Source organism: Stegodyphus dumicola, chromosome 9 (assembly GCF_044657685.1).
Source record: "Stegodyphus dumicola isolate Sdum_Otavi_A_Nest chromosome 9, ASM4465768v1".
Taxonomy (NCBI): domain Eukaryota; kingdom Metazoa; phylum Arthropoda; class Arachnida; order Araneae; family Eresidae; genus Stegodyphus; species Stegodyphus dumicola.
The window spans coordinates 165,816,765-165,839,510 of record NC_140776.1 but is presented as its reverse complement, the minus strand read 5'-3'; positions in this window follow the sequence as shown (position 1 = coordinate 165,839,510).

Sequence of the window (22,746 nt, the reverse complement as noted above, 5' to 3'; positions counted from 1 at the left end):
TTGCCGTTTCAATTGAGACGTAGACAATTTCCTTTAAAACTTGCCTTTTGCTAGGACCATCGATAAGTCTCAGGGCCAAACGCGTAAGCGTGTTGGCAGTTTTTCACCTGAGCCTGCATTTGGACACGGTCAACTTTATGTTGCCTGTTCAAGTGTTCGCGAAAGAACGGACGTAAAATTAATAATGGATGATCCTCTGCAAGGAGAGCTTAAAAGTGATGGAAAGATCTACACAAGAAATGTTGTGTACAAAAAGATCTTTGACGTGTGAATTAACATTTTATTATTTAAATCACCTTTATTGATTGAGCTAGCGGTGGGCTCTTAAGAAATGCACCGCCAGTGATTTCCTTCATTGTACTCTACTTTAAGCAATTAAGCAAGTAGAAGGGGGAAACCCCGTAAGGCAGTAAGCAAAGGGGCGTCCTCGCCGCCTGCCCTGGGTAATTCAGTTTACATTAGCAGACAGCTTTGCAGAAATCATTTTAATTACAATTTATAATATCTAGAACAGCGGTCATTTCGTATAACCGCCGGACTTTCTAGTTTATTACAAATGAGATTAAGAGAAAACAATAATTGTGTTAGTAGTCCTGTAGCACGTATTGTTCAACACTGGTAAGTGTATAAAATGGCCAGTGCAAGGGCAATTTTATACCAAGGCATAACAAACAATCATATTACGTTAAATCTAAGCTCTTATATGGAAAAGTACAACCGAAATTCACATTACTTGAGATGTTTGAGTATCAATCAAACGTCTCAAGTAAAGTAAATGAACAAGAGTTTACTTTTCCAGTAAAGTATATAAATTTCTATTCTTAAAGAGTATATCATTACTGATACCGAGAGCATCAAGAAGTTCAACAAAAGTGAAAACAAACTGAAAATGCAAATACTCTGAAACATTGCATAGCTGTTATTCATAATACCGCACACTTAGTAAAACGTTTTTCGAATTATCATTAGGAAAAAAAAGCAATCTTATTTAGATGTATATTTTAAATGAAACTTTATCATTTTTGAAGGTGATAGATGAAGTAGGTACCTCGTTTTCAGTAAAATTTCGAATTTTCTGTAGAAGAAAGATCTATGTCTTTATCGTTCTCGAAATCGAAAGAGATTTTGCAAAAAACGTATGCCAGTCTAAGGTTACTTTTTGTAAGTTTGTGTGTATGTGTAACTTAAAATTTTATATCGGCATGTTTCTCTTCTAATTAGTATGAATTATTGAAAGCGATCTGGAATATGAATTACTTGAATCATTATGAAATGGCCACTGTATTCTGTATCCTTTTGCATTCAGTATCATTATAAAGCTTGTTTCAAAGTCCTTCCGAAATAAGTCAGAGAGAGATTGTAAACCCAGCTAAAAGATAACAGGTAAAGCTTGTTAAGTTAAAGTTGCAAATTGCAATATTTCTTGAGGTATTCAATTATATTAGCATTATTATTAAAGCAATATAAGAAAATTTAAAACTAGATTTCTCTGCAAATAAGATAATTAATATCCACGTGCCGAGCCCGAGGAGCACAAGAAGTTGTTTTTTAAAACAACATCTGCATGTTGCCAATATTTTGATGCGTATCTATACGAAGATATCTTCCTTGTGCTACCACGCCTCTCAAAGAGTTTATTTCGATCAGTTTTGCGGATGACAGGTTAATTAATCATCAACTCTCATGCTTCCGCAATAACCAAATTTGAAATTATTCCGGGTCATATATATGTACCAATTGACGAGTGTTTATTAGCATTATCAGTGGGTGCGCTTGTCTTTAGGAAACTAACTAAAGCTTCCTGAAACTGTAACTTTATTACCAAAATTGTTTATTAAAAATATGTTTATCTAATGGTACTTCACTAAAAGTAACTTGCTAATTGCTGGCGAGTTATTGCTGCAATTACAATCGACTTAGACAACACAAATTTTGTTTGTCCACTTCTGATTGGTTCATCTAAAGCTAGAATTTACAAACAGAAAGATCGATTTTTACCGATATTAATTTGTATTATTTTAGGAGACCTGCCTTTAGATCTGTAATTAACAAAATCAAATTCTTTTAAGGGGACTCATACACCTTAAAACCCATAAGATGTTCGAATAGGTGACTGTTGCAAGAATTGGGATACCTTATTTATTTTAAAAGCAATTACTACCAACTTTTTACAGCTGACTACATAAGATAGCTGCTTTCGGAAATAGTAATCAGAAAGTTTGTGTTGCCACAAATATTTTTATAATTTAATCCGCTTTGTGACAACATTTTTCGTCATGTTTCCAACTTGCACGCACAGTTTAAAACATTCTGTTTCATAATTTAATTCCATATTTAATATATAGCTTTTATAACATTTAGAAACTACTGTGAACCTAAAATTCTAAAAATTTCATGTTAAATTTTTATTTTATTTTGAGTTGAGTTTATAAAATGTATTTTATTAAAAAAATTTTTAATGTTTTCGCCCATAAAATTTTTCAATATTAAAATATTCATCAGATTGTTGGTTCAGTTAGAAAATAGTTCCCATATAAAGAATTCCATCAAATTTCAAGTATGTGCCATTAGCCATTTTTAAAATATCATGCGCGCAAGGTGGAAACTCGGCGAAATATTTTGTCACAAAGAGAATTAAATTACAAAAATATTTGTGGCAACACAAACTTTCTGGTTACTAGTTTCCAAAGCAGCTATATTATGTAGTCAGCTGTAAAAAGTTGGAAGTAATTGCTTTTAAAATAAATAAAATAACCCAATTCTTGCATCAGTCACCTATTCGAAGATCATGAGGGGTTTAAGGTGTATGAGTCCCCTTAAACAAAATAGCTGAATTTTATCCTTAACTAAGCATTGTAGAATGAGAATACTTACCAACTTCGAGGAGCCGCAACAATACATGACACCTCCGAAAACGCATATTTTCTCTTAAACTATTTACCGTAAAACGTTATGGACAGCAGCGTTTCTTCTTTTCACAAGTTAATGGACCGCAAATTAATTTAGGATTATATTTAGTTTTCAATTTTTCTTGCGAAAATTAATATGTATAACCTTCTGGTCTTTGGAATATACGTATAACGTAAAAGTAAGAGAAGATAGAATAATTTTTAGCATTACAAAAGGCATTTACAAAAACTACCTTCTAAAAGGCGCTTAGTTTTTTCAGTTTTTACTAAAATTAAACTAAATATTTTCTTATGTTTCACATATATATTATCGAAGAAAAGAGAGAAAATAGCATTCGCAAAACCACTGTATTCCAAAAGGCTCTTATTTTCAGTTTTTAATAAATTAAACATTACATATGTTCTTATATTTCATGTATTTTTTATCGGTGAAAAAATGCGCTTTGTTTCAGTTTTTACTAAATTTAATAGTAAATATGTTCCTATATTTCACGTACTTATTATAGATGCAGAGAGAGAAATTAGCATTTACAAAACAACTGCATTTCAAAAGGGACTTTCTTTCACTTTTTACTAAATTAAATAGTAAATATATTCTTATATTTCACGTATTTATTATACACGCAGAGAGAGAAAATAGCATTTACAAAACAACTGCATTCCAAAAGGAGCTTAATTTCAGTTTTTACTAAATTAGACGGCAAATATTTTTACCTATTTGACACACTTTTTATCGATGCAGAGAGAGAATGTTCTAAAGTTTTCGCGAACTTATTATATAATTATGTTATTCTTTACCACCAAACAATATTGATGAATTCAGTTTCTAATTAAATTCCAGTTTTGGCAAACTGTTCAGTATTTTTTTTATTTGAGATCCAAATTTCAAATTCAATCGTTATTTGCTTATAGAGAGATTTTCCGCACGCTGATAATCATATAAACTACCTATTTGCAGCTGTAAGTTATTTCTCCCGCCTTTTTAGCGTGCTTCGTGGTATGATGGTCTGCACTTTGGGCGCATATTCCAGAGGTCCGTGGTTCGAATCCCGGAGAAGACATTGCTCATTTTTCATCTTTCCTGCCTCCAAAATATCTAATGTCTCTACAATGGCACCCGAACTACAAAACGTGGGTGATGACGATTCTCTGCCTCAAAGAATTGGCGATTGGGTCCCCTAATCCCAGTCGCCCTTTAAAAGGGGAAGTATATAAGATATTTCTCCCGCCTTAGCGTGCCTTCGTTGTGTGGTGGTCTGCACGCTGGGAGCATATTCCAGAGCTCCATGGTTCGATTCCCGGCGAAGACATTGCTCATTTCATATCTCCGGCTTCGAAATAACCTAATTTCTCTACAATGCAATTTAAATATGTAACTTTATTTAAGTATAAATGGGCATCACTAGTTCCTTATTGTTCGAATAAAGAAATTCTTTTCCTCACTCTCATTTGAAATTGTTAGCATACTGTTCAAACTGAATAGTGAATGAACGTCAAAATGAAGAATAAGATGCAAAATACTTTTAAAATGCGAAGCGAATAAAATATAACAAATAATGCAGTACGTAACAAAACGTTTCTGCCATTCGTCCAAAAAGAACCAACAGGAATTGAGAGCTGCCAAAAAATTCATTTATGTTGAATACTTATGTGTGATATCATATGACGGATGTGACTTTGTCTTTTACCGTTTATCCGTTGTCGAAGGTTTTTAATAATTTGATGTGTTTTCTGGTATCATCCATAATATATTATTTCGTAATCTTTTCTCAATTTTACCTCTTTGTACGAAATATTGTAAATGCCAAAAATTTCAGGTATCACATTTCAACGAAAATATCCCTTTTGACAGCTCTCGAATCCATCTGAACGATGTTTTTGCGTTACATATGTACTCTTTTCTCCAAAACGGAGTGTAAAAGGGATTTGAAATCGATTCAGAAGAGAATTTTTTCCCGTTACATCTGTACATACGTATGTATCTCGCATTACTCGAAAATGATTAGCCTCAGAACATTGAAAATTTGTATATAAGTCTATTATAACATGTAGTTGTGCACCTCCCTTTTTGGTTGGAATCTTCCTCACCAAAAGTATATATATATATATATACACACTCCGCTACTCGGCTCGGCGAGCTCAAATTTTTTTAATTCTTATATGATGGTAAACTGTGAAATTTTTGCTTTAAAAATTATTAAATTGTGTTATTTAAGGTTAAGGTTTTTATGCATTTAATGAATCTGCATGCAATAGTTGTAGAATTATTAATATTTGGTGCGCGAGAAAGCGGTGTAGCTGCAGGGTACCTGGGTCAGAGACCCTACCCTAATCGAAAAATAAGTAGTTTGCGAATTGTGCAACAAGAAATAACTGCTGTAAGTTAGTAACTCTACGTACACATAAACATAACTTTTTTGGAAGATTTTTAAGGTTGATAAATTAAATTAACAGATATTTAACAAGCACAAGCAGGTACTAAGAAGACCGAAACGTACCAAAATTTCAAGCCTTAAAAATGCCGTCAGGTAAGCTGATAAGAGAGGCTGTCGGCCTAATGTTCATCTATTAGGATATTAAAGTAACAAAAAGCAATAAACTTAAGTGTAAATCTTAAGGTGAGCTTACTATAAAAAATTAACAAACAATAATGGTTAGGCAGAATACATAATACATTAAACAGAGATCAAAACAATAAGAGAGATGCAGAACTATGTCGAGATAAAATTCTAATTAGTAATGTAGATAGATATAAAATGGCCAGTTTCCATAATTAGAGACATATAATACAATGAGTAGATTCCGGAAAGAGTACTATAAACAGATTACATTGTGGTTGTTGTTCTTAACAGATTTCTTCAATAATTGCGAACAATATAAATAATTTATATTGTGTTCAATTGCATGCAACTCAGGTAATTTTGCTGAAATTTTACTTAATATATTAGTTACAGGAAAGTTTTTAAATACATTAAACAGTTTCCCACCGCAGTGGTTTGTAGTTTGTCATTTTTAGTAGCATGAGCAGCTTTACTAGGTGTTTGTACAGAATTAGCAATTTTTCCTTTTGTCGTACTGGCATAGCTAAGTCGAAGAATAACATGTACCTTTTTCTTATTACTATTATTATCAGTATCAAGATTTGATACATTAGTCGTGCTTTTAAAAGTCTTAACAGTTGGAAACTTTGAATAACCATGATAATTCGCAGTATGCCGTGGTTGTTTACAATTGCAGCTCATAACGTTTTTAAGTCTCTTAGCTGTACAGTTTCCAGTTTTGTGCGGCCCAGCCTATTTGACGCAACAGGGCTTCAGTTTACAATTATCTAAAGAATGGTGAAAGTGCTGACAGTTATGAATTATTAATAATCTAAATGTTGTTTAAGTGCGACTAAGCTTAACTTAGCAGCCATATTTATTTACATTTGAAACTTAGTAGAATAATGAATTCAGTTTCTGCACCTTCAGTGTCTTTTTGCCGAGTGGGATTAAAAAGAAGCTTTCCGTTTTGTGCACCGAAAATTCTGTCTTTTTGCCTGCTGGGCAAATTGTTTATTTTTGCGTAGAAACTCTAATTTTAATTATTTTAACTACATTTGGTGTTTTTTTCCTATATTTTTCAATTTTTAATGAAGATATTTTGGGGTTTTGTGTATTTTTGCCTTGCCGTGAAGTGAGAACTGAATTAATTGAATGAGAAATATATCTCTAACGAAATTCGAGGAAATACGTTTAAATGAAATTCAGCCAAAAATGCGTATAATTTAATAGGCCGTACAAAAGAAGTCATGCAGTGTTCGAATTCGATTTGTCTTCTTCAGTGCACGTTTAAGGATACAATAATCTCGGCTTAAAATAATCTAGCAAAATAAAATATTTTTTTCTTAACTAGAATAATTATAATGTCTTTAAATCCTAGGAATTGCGTGGTCCCTAAAATGAATTCCTTTATTTTGACCATTGATTCTTAAAGTATGCGTCATATTGCGTCGTTTGCTGCCTTGCCCGTTAAATGCCATTTATTTCTTTCGCTGTCTTCTTGAAATTCACTATGCATAGTTAGCAAAATCATGCGGAGTCTGACCAGTACATTCTTGTCTGGTGATAGAAATTATTTCAAGAGTATGATGCTTTTGCATTTGTTGGAAACATAAACATTTGATATCCGGATATAATAAGAGATAATAAAAAGACCAAGACACAGTTTTTATCGTTCCTGTTGGATAATAAAATTTCTGAGTTCAGAAACCTACGAATCATTCTGCACTTCTGTTCTATAAATCAAATCAAAATAATTCTTCGAATTAAGTCCTTTATATTACTTCAGTTATAGATGTGAATCACTATTAGTTAAAATATAGTTATATTTTTCTCATGTTCAGAAAACAATTTGCACTTCATTTTGAATTAGTTTTTATGTAAGCATTAAATTATGATGTAATTGATTAGTGCGTAATATGGTGCTAAAAGTTTAGAGATTTTAAAGGTAATATGCCTTTTTTTATATCAGAGAGTGTTATTATAATAACAAGAATTGTTTAATATTCCGTGTTTTTTAGCTTAAAAGAGGTCATCATTTTTCAAATTGTTGCCACCAAATGTTATCGTCCTGCAAAAGTTTTAAAGAAATTGAAATTTATGTGACCTAAGTGCAAGAACGTGATATTTAATAACCAAAATACAGCTAAAAAGGCAAAGAAAAGGGGGGTTAGCAGAAGTAACTACAAGAGCAGGCTGCTAGGCTGCGGATTCAGCTATGAAAAAAAAGGTGATAAGATAAGAAACCTTATCAAAAAATTTGAGTGACCGTTAAAATTTGAAACCTTTCAGATGTTTTTTCTTAATTTTCAATAACTGTTTCGCTTCCATGCTTTTACGTAATGCCATTCCTTAAGAATATAAATTATCAGCGAAAATATCGTGGTATTGTTATCGTTGCAACATTGCATCTTTAATGAGTACCTGATCAATCAGTTTTCTCTCAGAATTATTCATCAATTCAAATAACAGAACCCAAATCAAGTGGAAGGGTTTTAGCATATTGCTATTTTGTTAACACCTTTTCTGCTCTTTTAACATGGTTCCATTTGTTCAGTTCTATTGCGCAAGTTTTCATTCGAAATGAGATGATGCCTAGGATTTATGACGTCATCAGAACATCTTTTTCTCTTCCTCACATTCACGATATATTCATCGGAATCGCTCTGCATGTGATGAATGGGGTCAGCTCAAAGGTTCGGCATCACTTTCTACCGCTTGCGGCATGTTTGCGTTCATCAAAATGAGTTCAACTCCTACCCCCCCCTGGAAGACCAACCTGGGTCACTGCGAGAAAGTGAAATGAATAAGACGGTTATTCAATAACTTGAATCATTATTAATAATCGATGATCTTGTTGGGATGTTGTGATGCTTAGACCTAAGTCCTGAAGCTATAATATATTTCCTTCTTTTCATTTATGAGGCAGAATGGAAGCCGGTATTGCAAGCTTTGAGCATCACAATGCAAATAAATAATAATAAAAAAAAAATCTGAAATGTTTCAGATTTTAAATTACGTCCAAAGGGGCGTTTTTTAACATTTTGTGTGTTACCTTTCTTTATTAAATATCATGTTCCTCGCACTTAAACCATAAGATCCAGTGCAACAGCAATATCGCAAAATAGTTTTAAAACGAGCCTATCTTTAGAATTTCCGATACAGAGACTCACGCGCTGGAGATAAAAATGTTTTTTCTGCACAACGTTGCCATTGCTCGCTTTGAAATCCTTGAGTTTGTTAATCAAAAATTCGTCAAAGTTTTAAAAAATAGGAAATCGATCATAAAACAAATTTCAAATTTCAAATTGGGTCTTCCACATGCTCATATTCGTTGGAGGATTACGTTATTCAAAATTCGATGACTCTATGTACCGTTGTTTTATCACAATACGAGAAATATACATACATTTATGCAGATTTTTCATTATTTAATTTCTTCAAATATAATGCAGGACTCTAACATTTTGTGGCAACAGTTTGAAAAGTGAACCGACATTTATGAGTCCGACGCAAAATGCCAAAACGAAACTAATAGTCTTTCGGGATTCAAATCCCTTTGGACTAATTAAATGATATGGATTTATTCTATCTCACATATTATGTTTTTAGTCCAAAGGGACTTTGTCCCCGAAGAACTATTGTTTTCGTTTTGCGATTTTGCGTCGATTCACTACAAACGGCGAATCACTTTTCAAAATGTTGCCGCAAATTGCCTGTGTTATATTTAAAGAAATTAAATAATAAAAAATCTGTATATATGTTTGTATATTTCTCACATTGTGATAAAACAACGGTACCTAGAGTCATCGAATTTTGAATGACGTAATCCTCCTACGAATATGAGCATGTGGAAGACCAAATTTAAAATTTGGAATTTGTTTTATTATAGATTTCCTATTTTGTAAAACTTAAACGAATTTTTGATTATCAAACTCAATGATTTCAAAACGAGCAATGGTATCGTTGTACATAATTTTTTTTTATCTCCAAGGCATGAGTTTCTGTATCGGAAATTCTAAAGATATGCTCATTTTAAAACTATTTATATTATATTATGGCTTAAGTGCGAAGAACATGATATTTAATAAATAAATGTAACACGCAAAAAGTTAACAAAACGCCCTTTTGGACGTAATATAAAATCTGAAACATTTCAGATTTTTTTATGTCTTTAAAATTAATGACATGACTTTAAAAATTAATAACTTATATATGATATGCAGAAAATGAATCATTTTTTCAAATGCAGCACAGAATCGACACTAGGTAGTATAGATAGTTTCTCATCCAGAGCATGAACGACAAGGCTTCTTAATTCCGTTCGACGCGGAAGTTCAAAAACGGGATTCAAATTCATTGTCAATGTCGAGTTTATGTCAGTGTCATTCCTATGTAAATAACCTAAAAAATAATAATTTAATCAAATACCTTTTTAATTATGCGTCATTGTTAATTAGAAGCCTTCTTTATATGTCAAAGTCGATTGTATTCCGGTGCCATCCCTATGACTTGTAGGTCCTGTGCCACTAACTCTTCTTCGCAGTGTCTGTATCCTTCCTACTCTCTGTTGACGGTAAGGCGATGCAGACCCTATGCAGGATCGATTTTTTTTTTTTCGTATACTTGTGTTGACTCTGTAAATATGACAAATGCACTTTAATATTCCTTCTTACTCATTTTTGTATCATTATCAGAATTCCTTTTCTTAGCGTGTCCTTAGGCAAGCATTTCAAATTTTGACCACGCAAAGCGAATAATTTTCAGCATTTTAGCTGCACAGAAAATATTTCCAGTATTTTTATAAACATCATGGCGCTGATAGATAATTTCAAGACACACTGTAATAAGTAAGCAAATTGCTTTATTTAATGAAATACAAGCTCCTGTTGAGAAAGCACTTCACATGTTTGTAGTTGGAAAATACAGCGTGTAGCAGAAATCCGAGGAAACCTTTAAAAAAATTATTGTAGGCAAAGTAGTAGCATTGCAAAAAATAAATAAAGTTTAAAAAGTAAAAAATTATTTTAACACATCACAAACACTCTGTGGTCCCCCACAGAGTATGGAGAAATGTGAGACGCGATATGTGGACAAATGTCACGACAAATGTGGACTCGATAATCGAACTCTTGCCACACACGTTCCAGCATGCCTTTTGAGACTGTAACTGTTATTTGTTCAGGCTTCCTCTTGAGTTCCACATCATTGATTAGGAGGGACATAAGTCCTTTGCAGAACCTCATGAAAAATCACAATGGATGAGATCCAGGTACCTAGTAGGCAATTTTAGCGCATATTGTTCGTTTGCTGCACTATGATCAATCCAACGATTGGGTAGCTCCCATACAGATAATGCCCTAACATCTGGGCGAAAATGTGGGTGAAGAAGGGGGGCATCTGAATAAAAGACAAAGTCTCTGATTCAGTGTGCAACAAAGACATTAGTCAGTTCTCCAACACATGAAAGATGTACTCTCCAGTTAAAATTTGTGTTTCAAAGAAGGAAGGTTCATAAATTTTCTTGTGAGACGTAGCATCAAAAACATTGACCTTGGAGAATTTTCCTCGTATTCATTAATGTTATGCGGGTTTTCTGTTTCTCTAATTCTACAATTGTACCTGTTTACTTTCTCATTTGTATGAAATGTTGTCTGGATAAAATTTTTCGAATTCACAAAAGCATCATCTTTGGCCTGCAATGTAGGGCAAAACTGGAATCGCTAGTCTTTGTGTTCAGGTTATAACTTTTGCACTAACTGTACGGTTCCATGCTTAACTTTTTATTCAAAACAAACCACACAATTAGTGTTGACATATCTAGCTCTGAAGCTCTGCATATAGACTTTATTACACCTTGCACTTGGAAAAGTTTTTGTCTCTCATTTAATGTCTTCTGCACTCGCACTTGCACCACTTTTCCTCTTGAAACATAAATACCCATTTTCAACAAACTTCCAATAATTAAAATAACTTTTAATACGTGTCAGTTGTAAATTTCTTTTCTAGCTAGTGTTTCTTTCCGTTACTTATTCTATAGAGATATTAGGTTAACTGGAAGCAGGCTACATGAAAAAAGAACAATCGCCTTCTCCGAGAATCGAACCACGGACCTCTGAAATACCAGACAGCGTGCAGAACCCCTACACCACGAAGTCAGACTAGGAAGGCGAGAAAAATACCTTATAATCCTAAATTATCTTTAGATATCTGTTGCCCTCTTTGCTTTGTCAAAGTCTGCCACCCACAAAGCCTCGGCTGTATAAAGCACCATCTTCATTTTGACACCACCTAGCGGCGGTACATGGAACTACGCGTAACTCTCGCAGTAAGGGGAGAGGCACTCACAACTTTCAAATTGTCTTCCTAACGTAGTTTGTATTTCTACAGCAGATCTTTAAATATTTGCATACGCAAGACTGCACTTGCTTAATGGAATGATTAAACCACACCGAAGACCACTGGAATGTAAACTGTCTTTCATTTAACAGTAGCCATCTATAGTAGGGTAACAGTAAACTGCCTTCAGCAGTAGAGCTGAAGACATTACTTCCATTCCTTCTTTATAAAACTTATAAGATATTTCTCCCGCCTTCTTAGCATGCCTTCGTGGTGTGGTGGTCTGCACGCTGGGCGCGTATTCCAAGGGTACAGGGATTGATTTCTGGCGAGGCCGTTGCTCATTTTTCATCTTGCTAGCTTCCAAAAAAAATGCGTAATATCTCTACACACTTATTTTTGTTTAGTGAAAAACAAATGTAAAGAAATGAATTTCGAAAGGAGATTGATTCGTTGAATATTTCGAGCTTTTATTTTTGATAAATTAGCATTCATTTTTAATAAATTTTATCTGCTGAAAATACTAAGTTCGTGATTTTTCATTTTTACTTCCTTGTACGAAGTAAAAAGGAAGTATCGTAATCGCGAAAAGTTTCAGGCAGCATATTTCAACGAAAATATCCATTTTGACCTCTTTCAAATGCAATTTAACGATGTATTTCCGTGATATCTGTATGTAAGGACAGAATAAAACACTCTTTTCCTCTAAAAAAATTATAAAACTGCTTTAAAATGAATTCTGAAGAGAATTTTTCGTGGCGTCTGTACGTACGTATCTCGCATAACTCAAAAAAGACAATCCTCAGAACTTTGAAATTTTGTATATAGGACTGCTATAAAATGTAGATGTGCACCTCGTATTTTGGTTGCAATCGGCCGCACCAAACGTATATAAATATATTTATATATATATCCACTCTGTTACCCAGCTCAGTGATCTTAGTTTCTTTACTCTTATATGTTTGTAAATTGCACATTTTTTGCTTTAAAAATAATTGAATTATGTTGTTCTTATCTTCGGGTTAAGGTTTTTATGCCTTTAGTAAATCTGTATACAATATTTTTAGAATTATCAACAATTTTAAAATTGTTTAAGTGCCGCTAAGCCTAATAATGTTTTGGATGACGGCAATTGCTCTTGTTTACATTTGAACAGCAGGATAGCGGATTTGTTGCCAATCTAGAGAAACCTAGCTTCGCAACAACAAAGATAACGCCTTGATTTATTATTTAAATCATGCTTAATCCTTTCTGGAATTTTTTCGTTGAAATAAACGTTTAAGATTTACTTTGCAATTTTTAATACAAATATATTGAGTTTTAATGTATTTTTGCCTTGTCGCGAAGTGAAAACTGAATTAATTGAATGAGAAATACTCAATCATCTGTGAAAAACTCTTTCTTTTTTGTTTTGTTTGCTTAATTTCTTTTATACATCGTTCTAGCTTTATTATAGTATTTGAATAGAACATGTGGCAACGATTAGATAATTCTTTAAATCATATAAATTTTGTGCATTCTGAGTTATCATATGAACGAAATATAATATTGTTAAGTAAACCTAGCGCCAGAGTGTCGCTATGGTAAACAAAGTGAATTTTAAAGAACGCATTTATTCTATTGTGGTTTATGCGCTGTCGGCGAAGTAGGTTTAAATCAATCTAATAAGTTTAAATGAAATGCAAGAAAAAATGCGTATAATTTAATATTCCGTACAAGGAAGTCATGTGGTGTACACATCAGATTTTTTATTGTCGTTGCTATCGTTATTTAGTTCCCAGCAAGACACATAAGGGCTTTCTAATGAAGAAGGATGTTTTCATGCGGAAACTATTATTTCTGAAGTTAACTGGCTGGAACACCACAAAAATACTCATGAAACTAGTCTATTCACCAAAGTTAGATCCCGGGTGGAATTACCGGAGCTCAGCGGTTTTACCCACTTAATTACTGACTAGTTGATTTGCTAAAATTCAAATTATCGAAGTTTGAGTAATCCAGCATTATATTTAGATGCAGGTAAGTTGGTTAATCGACAAATAGGAACACAATAGAATTACACATGGGCGAGCATGCAAACTTATAAAACAAAAAGACTAAATTGATATTAAATCTATTTACGTTGCAAAATTAGAAAGAATGTTATAAATTCAGATATCCGGATAAGCATTTCCAATAATTCTAATCTAAAACAAAACACAAGCATACTTCAATTAAAATTCACTCAAAATCAGTACAAAAAGAAACGCACTTCTATTAGCAAAGTCACATCTCATAATATGTTTATAGGACATAATCAGCATAAGGATTACTCATATGTCAGCAAAACAATCAAACGAAGGCAAAAATGAGAAAAACCCAATCTGAAGATAAATTAAGACTATCTTGCGATTTCGGGAAAGTCTAAAATAGTAATTTTATAATAAGAAGATTAAAATCAGAAAAACCACAAACATCAAAAGCATAAATTGAAGGAAAACCTACGAATAAATGAGATATAAAAACGGAAAAGGAAGATTAATAAGAAACAAAGCAAAAATCTGATAAAAGCTGGCTTAGAACGAAAAGATAAACTTTGATTTTAAGGGGACTCATACGCTTTAAAACCCATAAGATGTTCGAATAGGTGACTGTTGCAAAAATTGGGATACCTTATTTATTTTAAAAGCAATTACTACCAACCTTTTACAGCTGACTACATAATATAGCTGCTTTCTGAAATAGTAATCATAAAGTTTGTGTTGCCACAAATATTTTTCTAATTTAATCCCCTTTGTGACAACATTTTTCGTCATGTTTCCAACTTACGCGCACAGTTTAAAACATTCTGTTTCATAATTTAATTCCATATTTAATATATAGCTTTTATAACATTTGGAAACGACTGTGAACCTAAAATTCTAAAAATTTCATGTTAAATTTTTATTTTATTTTGGGTTGAGTTTATAAAATGTATTTTATTAAAAAATTTTTTAATGTTTTCGTCCATAAAATTTTTCAATATTAAAATATTCATCAGATTGATGGTTCAGGTAGAAAGTAGTGCCCATATAAAGAATTCCGTCTAATTTAAAGTATGTACCATTAGCCATTTTTAAATTATCATGCGCGCAAGGTGGAAACATGGCGAAATATTTTGTCACAAAAAGGATTAAATTACAAAAATATTTGTGGCAACACAAACTTTCTGGTTACTATTTTCCAAAGCAGCTATATTATGTAGTCAGATGTAAAAAGTTGGAAGTAATTGCTTTTAAAATAAATAAAATATCCCAATTCTTGCAACAGTCACATATTCGAAGATCATAAGGGGTTTAAGGTGTACGAGTCCCCTTAAACGTGATTATTATGTCCGATAGATACTCATAAATTCTAAGCTACAGTTGTTCATTGAAGGCTATTTATAAAAGAACTAAAAGGTACATTTTTGAATATGCTTTATTCGAAATATTCCGAAATTTTTAATGCTTTTTTACTGTAATTATAATTTCCATAGTAAATAAACAAAGTAATTCAAAAGAATTTTAGACCTTGCTTTATAAATGATAACTAACATTTCAAAACATCATGACATACGTTTCAATAATCTAAACGTGGTACATGGAGAAGGCCAAACACTTGTTAATGAAACATTTAAAGTCCAAAATGATGAAGGTTTGACTTATTTTTCTTATGGCAAAGAACGCGAAGGATGTCTGCCTAAAAGGAAAGAGGTCTTCATGGAACGTTTTCTAAGGAAACCTGGCTGGTGTCCACATTAACTATGCCAAAAACACGAAACTACGTACGCAGGCAGCACGTTCGTCTGGAACCGAACTTAGGTTCGAACTACCAGTGTTCAGAAACTTTACCGCTCGACCGCAGAGGCTGAATTGGTAAATTACGTATTATTTCAGTTACAATGCCTACTATTGGAATACTGAATATTTGGATTCTAGTGACGAAACTGAGAGCTCCAATATGTAGGAAATTTTTTTATATTAATGTAGTTGTAGTGACATTAAGTATTTCTGGAAGCAGGCAAAAATGAGCAACGCCTTCGCCGGGAATCGAACTACGGACCTCTAAAATACACGCCCAGCGTGCAGAACACCACACCACGAAGGCATGGCAAGAAGGCGGGAGAAATACCTTATATCTCCTCTTTTTAAAGGGCGACTGGAGTTTTTAATGGACCCAATCGCAAGTTGAATTTTGTCCATCGACCCAGAATATATAGAAATGCCCCCCCCCCTTTTTAGTCCAAAGAGGCTTTGTCCCTGAAGGATTATTGTTTTCGTTTTGCGATTCACTACAAACGGCGAATCACTTTTCAAACTGTTTCCACAAAGTATTATCTCCCTGTGTTATATTTAAAGAAATTAAATAAGGAAAAATCTGCATCAATTTATGCATATTTCTCGCTTTGTGATAAAACAATGGTACTTAGAGCCATCGAATTTTGAATGACGTAATCCTCCTACGAATATGGTCATGTGGAAGACCCAATTTGAAATTTGGAATTTGTTTTAGTATCGATTTCCTATTTTGTAAAACTTTAAAGAATTCTTGATTAACAAACTCAAGGATTTCAAAGCAAGCAATGGCAACGTTGTACAGAAAAAAGCATTTTTATCTCCAGCGCGTGAGTCTCTGTATCGGAAATTCTAAAGATATGCTTCATTTTAAAACTATTTTGCGATATTGTTGAACTGAATTTTATGGTTTAAGTACAAAGAACGTGATATAGATTAGCGAATACATAAATATATTCATATACAAAAATTATAGGAAAAACGAGTTAGTAAATGAGTAGGAAGATAAATATACATATTAAGTAGAAAAGTTAATTGCATGTTTATAGTCATTTTGTTATTACATATATTTATTCTTCTATGCATGAATGGAAATATGAATAAAAATGTTCGGCAAAAATTTGTAATTTGTATTTGTATTTGTAAATTGTAAAAATTTGAAATTTGTATAAAAATGTGTATTGTAAATATTTGTATTTGTACTCGTGCAATTTTATATTCAGTTAAATTTATTATGTAACTTTCTATTCGATCAGAAAATCTTACGAATATTCTATTAAATATCAAGAGCTGAGTATACTTTAAATGTGAGTTGAGGGCAATTAAAGGTTTTTCTGCAAAATCTCTCTTTTTTTAAATATATTTTATTGTTTCTTAATAGTAAATTTCTTTACAGCTTAGAGTACAGAGTTCCTAATAACTTTATGTATATTTAAAGTATACATGTCATATGTTTCTGAAAGTCAAAGTAAACCAAATGTTAAACTGTTTTTTTCATAGTATTTTTTTATCTCACATTTCCTTGGAATTCAAGATAAAGCAAATAATTAACTAATTTGATTCGCGTATTTTTATCTCAAATTCTTCTAGAAATAAAATTAAAATAAATGCGAAATCGATTTGTTTTGCGTATTTTCTATATTTCTGGAAGTTAAAAAAAGCAGGTGATTAACTTATTAGGTTTTTAAATTTCTTCTGTTGCATCTTCTTGAATTAAAAAAATCTGATGTGGACACCACATGACTTCCTTGTATTTCCAATTAAATTGTACACAATTTTTTCTGCGTTTCATTTAAACTTATTTCCCCGAATTTTATTAGAGATATATTTCTCATTCAATTAATTCAGTTCTCACTTCGCGGCAAAGCAAAAATACATAAAAAACCAAAGAATCTTCATTAAAAACTGTAAAATACACAAAATCATAAAACACCGAATAAAGTTAAAACAGTTAAAAAGCAATTTTTACACTTAAAATTAGACTTTCTACGCAAAAACAAGCTATTCGGCTAGAGGGCTAGAAGGCAGATTTTTCGGTGCACAAAACTGAAAGTTTACTTTCGGTCCCACTCGGCAAAAAGGTATTGAAAATGCAAAAACTGACTTAATTCATTAGTCTACTCAGTTTCTAATGTAAGTAAATGGCAGTTCCTTAAGCTTAACTCGACACTTTGAAATTGTTAATAATTCTACAACTACTGCATGCAGATTAACTGAAGGCATAAAAACCTTAACCGGAACATAAAAACCGCATAATTCAATCACTTTTAAAGCAAAATATGTAAAATTTACCAATATATAAGAATAAAAAAACTAAGCTCACCGAGTCAGGTAACAAAGTGGAAATATATATGTACATGATGGTGCAGCCGATTGCATCGAAAAAGGGAAATGCACAACTAAATGTTATAGCAGTCCCATATTCAAAATGGTAAAGATTTATGACTAGTCATTTTTGAGTTATGCGAGATATATAAGTATGTACAGACGTCAAGAAAAGAAATGCCTTTTTAATCCATTTTAAATCCAATTCACAATACTTTTTCAAAAAATGTCTTTCATTCTCTCCGTACGTACAGATATCAGGAAAAAGCATCATTCAATCGAGAGCAGTTGAAATGGATAATTTCGTTGAAATATCATAGCCGAAATTTTTTCGCGATTCACAATACTTCGTACAATGAAGTAAAAATTCTGATGTGTATACCACATGACTTCCTTGTACGGAATATTAAACTATACGCATTTTTTTCTTGAATTTAATTTAAATTGATTGGAATGATACTTCGTCGACAGCGCATAAACCACAATAAAATAAATGCACCCTTTAAAATTCACTATATTTGTTTACTATAACGACACTCTGAATGCACAAAATTTAGCATATCATTTGAAGAATTATCTTATCGTTGCCACATGTTCTATTCAAATACTATAATAAACCTAGAACAATGTATGAAAGAAATTAAGCAAACAAAACAGAAAAGAAACAGTTTTTCACAGACGATTCAGTATTTCTCATTCAATTAATTCAGTTCTCACTTCGCGACAAGGCAAAAATACATAAAAACTCAAAATATCAGTATTAAAAATTACGAAGTAGATCTTAAACACTTATTTCCTCGAAAAAATTCCAGAAATAATTAAGCATGATTTAATTGGCAATAATAAATGAATGCGTTATCTTTGTTGTTACGAAGCTAAGTCTCTCTAGATTGGCAACAAATCTACAAATCTGCTGTTTCAAATGTAAACAAATATGTCCGCCATGTTATTTAAAACTTAACCGAACTTAAACAGCTTTTAAATTGTTGATAATTGTACAAATATTGCTTCCAGAATTACGAAAGCATAAAAACCTTAACCGGAAGATAAGAACAACATAATTCAATCATTTTTAAAGCAAAAAATGTACAATTAACAAACATATAAGAGTAAAGAAACTGAGATCACTGTGCCGAGTAACAAAGTGGATATATATATAAATATAGTATATATATACATTTGGTGCGGCCGATTGCAACCAAAATACGAGGTGCACATCTACATGTTATAGCAGTCCCATATACAAAATTTCAACGTTCTGAGGCTACTCGTTTTCGAGTTATGCGAGATACGTACGTACGTACATACGTTCGTACAGACGCCACGAAAAATTCTCTTCAGAACTAATTTTAAGGCAGTTTTATATTTTTTTGGAGGAAATGAGTCTTTTATTCTGTCCTTACGTACAGATATCACGCAAAAACATCGTTAAATTGCATTCGATAGTGGTCAAAATGGATATTTTCGTTGAAATATGCTGCCTGGAACTTTTCGCGATTACAATACTTCCTTTTTACTTCGTACAAGGAAGTAAAAATGGATGGTCAATGATTTGTTTTAAAAGATTTTTATCTTTATGTTTCTGGAAATCAAAATAAAACAAATTTTTAAGTGATTAAATTTCTATATTTATAATGCTATTTATTTCTGTAATTTAAGAAAAGCAAATGTTTAACTGATTGGCTTTGCATAATCATACAATAATATTCAGTTTTACACTAATATTCTCTTAGTAAATTGTGATGGCAAACAAAAATAAATCATTACTATTTCACTTAAACGTAATGAATATTCTCAGCATTTTCTTTTTAAATTTTATAACGGTAAATCACAAGCCATCTTCCAAAGCAGGCAGTAATTAACATTCTGCTTTATTAGTTATTTTCAATTTGGTTGCCGATTTAGACAGTCATAAATTTCAAAAAAGCGCTTGGTAATATTTTTTAAATAATTATAATTGTCAAAACGTGATTATGCTAGCAGTTATCACATCATCTTGCAGCTGTTATTTAGGATCTAAGCAATAAATGCCCAACAAACACTTCTTCCTGCTTATATTTATGAGTTTGTAATTATATCTGAAAGGTAATAATTTACTAATATAACATATTTTTGTTCTTAACGGGAAAGAAAACGTCGACTTTTATGTTCGCCGGAATTCATAAGATATGGCAAAACTAACTAAAATCACTACTCAGGAAGTTAAATAACATCTCAAGTGATGAAAAAAAAAGTATTTATTGAAAATTATATCCTCTCAGGCAATGGAATAATAAATCATAACACGGTCCGCCTATAGCGTGTCGAAACAGAACCGCATAGCCTCTCATGAAAATTCATTATGCTAATAAGAGGGAAATTTACCCTTTAGTTTCACGCGCTTCTATAACCTGTACGAATTGAAGAATAGCCAATTGACATTTATCGATGGTGGCTTTTAATTTTCATCAAATGAATATCAATGATTTGTCTTTCTTTAGGCTAAGATGAAAAGGAAGATAAGCCTTATATTGCTACAAAAAAGGAGCTGATTGATTCTAATCTTTAACGCGAAATATCGTATTATAGATTAGAAATATAAGAAATGAGATTAAGATAAATTAATGAGAAACAAACAGCAGCAAATTGTCTCATTGTTTTTAGATTTTAACCCAGAAGGCGTTAGCCCAGAAGGGCTATTAATTTCGCTTTGACATTTTGAGTCGAAAATTAAAAATGTCCATTTCATTTTTCAAATTGTTGCCACCAGGTATTATCGCCCTGTGTTATATTTTAAGAAATTAAATAATGAAGAATCTTCATTAATTTATGCATGTTTCTCGAATCACTTTAACGAATTTTATTTAACAAATTCAACGATTTCAAAGTGAGCAATGGCGACATTGTACGAAAAAAAAAAAAAAAAAAAAAAAAAAAAAAAAAACATTTTTATCTTCAGCTCGAGACTGTGTATCGGAAATTCTAAAGATATGCTAATTTTAAAATTATTTTGCGATATTGCTTTTCAATTGAACTTTATCGTTTAAGTGCGAAGATCGCGATATTTAATAAATGAAGGTAACACACAAAATGTTAAAGAAACTCTCCTATGGGCGTAATGTAAAATCTGAATGATTTCAGATTTTTATAATTTTCTTTTTTTTTTAAACATGTGTTTATTATTAGCCAAAAGGGGAGTTAGACACAAAGCGCTGTTAGTCTCAAAAAGGCATTTTGAGTCGTTTCACTTTCTGCTTTGGTTCGCATTTCAAACTGTTGCCACCAAACCTTATCTCCATGTGTTATATTTAAAGAAACTAAATAGTGAAGAATCTGCATGAATGCATGAATGTTTCATTCTGAAAAAAACAACGGTACGTAGGGCCACCAAATTCTGAATAACGTAATCCTCCAACCGAACATGGGCGCTTGGATGCCCGAATTTTAAATTTCGAATTTGTTTTATTATCTATTTCAAATTTTGTAAAATTTTAACGAATTTTTGATTAACAAAAATCAACGATTTCAGAGCGGGCGATGGCAACACTGTAAAAAAAAATTATTTTTGTCCCCAGCGTGCGAGACTGTGTATTAGAAATTCTTATGCTGTTTTTAAATATTTTGCGATGTTGCTTTTGAATTAAATTTTATATGGTTTAAGTACGAAGAACATGATATTTAATAAATAAAGGGAACACACAAAAAGTTGAAATCTAAAAGTTTTCAGAAGGTTTTTATATTTTATTTTTTAATCGTTTTCTTTTATTATTTTTAAGAATATATAATTATTTTTAAATCGTAATATTTATTATCGATAATTAATAATATGTAATTCGCAAATAAAAGTTCATGGTCTAGCTGAGAGAAAGAAAAGTTACTTGATTCATAGAATGCTGTTTGAATGTTAAGTCTCGTGTTAATTTTAAAGAGGAGCTGCAGCTACTAAATCCATGTATTTTTATTGAACATCCATATTGTTACGTTCGTGATAGCTTGATGAAATTTATTTTTCCAAAATAAACACTTTACTTTTCTAAAAATTTTCACAAAAGTACTCGTACAGCTCTTCTCAGTATAACAAAGTACAATAATAATCAGTAGTTACTACTTTAAACTATTAAGGATGTTGAATACAGAATAATATTAAATGCTTCATTTGCATAACCTCGTATATTGGTCTCTCAATATTCTCAATACTCTGAACTAAACTGTGAACTAAATTGAGAAATGATAGTCGATCCAGTCTTGTATAATTTTCCCCGTTCGTCGAGAAATTTACAGTACTTACTAGTAGAATTTCTTGAAATTGCTGAAAAGCATATAACAGTTACAGATACATATAGACCGGATACAGGTATAGTTACATATAGGAACAGAAACAATTACAATTATAACAGGGAACGGATCAAAATGTCGCCAAATAATTGCCAATCTCGCGACTTTTGATGATTTTTCACCAAATTTGGCTACAAAAATTAGTTGCTAAAACCATCGCCAGTTTGGCGTTATCTCACCAATTTGGCGAGATTGCTGTTTACCTCAATATTAAATGGACTTGCCCCGGTAGCATTATTTTCTGACGGAGCTTCGCATTCTTGAAGCATTTCATGCTACATTGTACTAGAAATACAACAATTTACATATAATTTCACTAAAATTATTTACATATATACATAATTCATAACATTATACTTACACGTCACTAGACCGAAATTATTTAATTCTTTAACAAATTAACATTATTGAATTCTTTTCTTAAACTTACTTTTTTTCAATACTGAACACAATAATCAGTAGTTTGCTTATATTGTATGCAAAATAAACCTACGCTAATAACGGTGTTTTTTTTTAAGCTAGTAT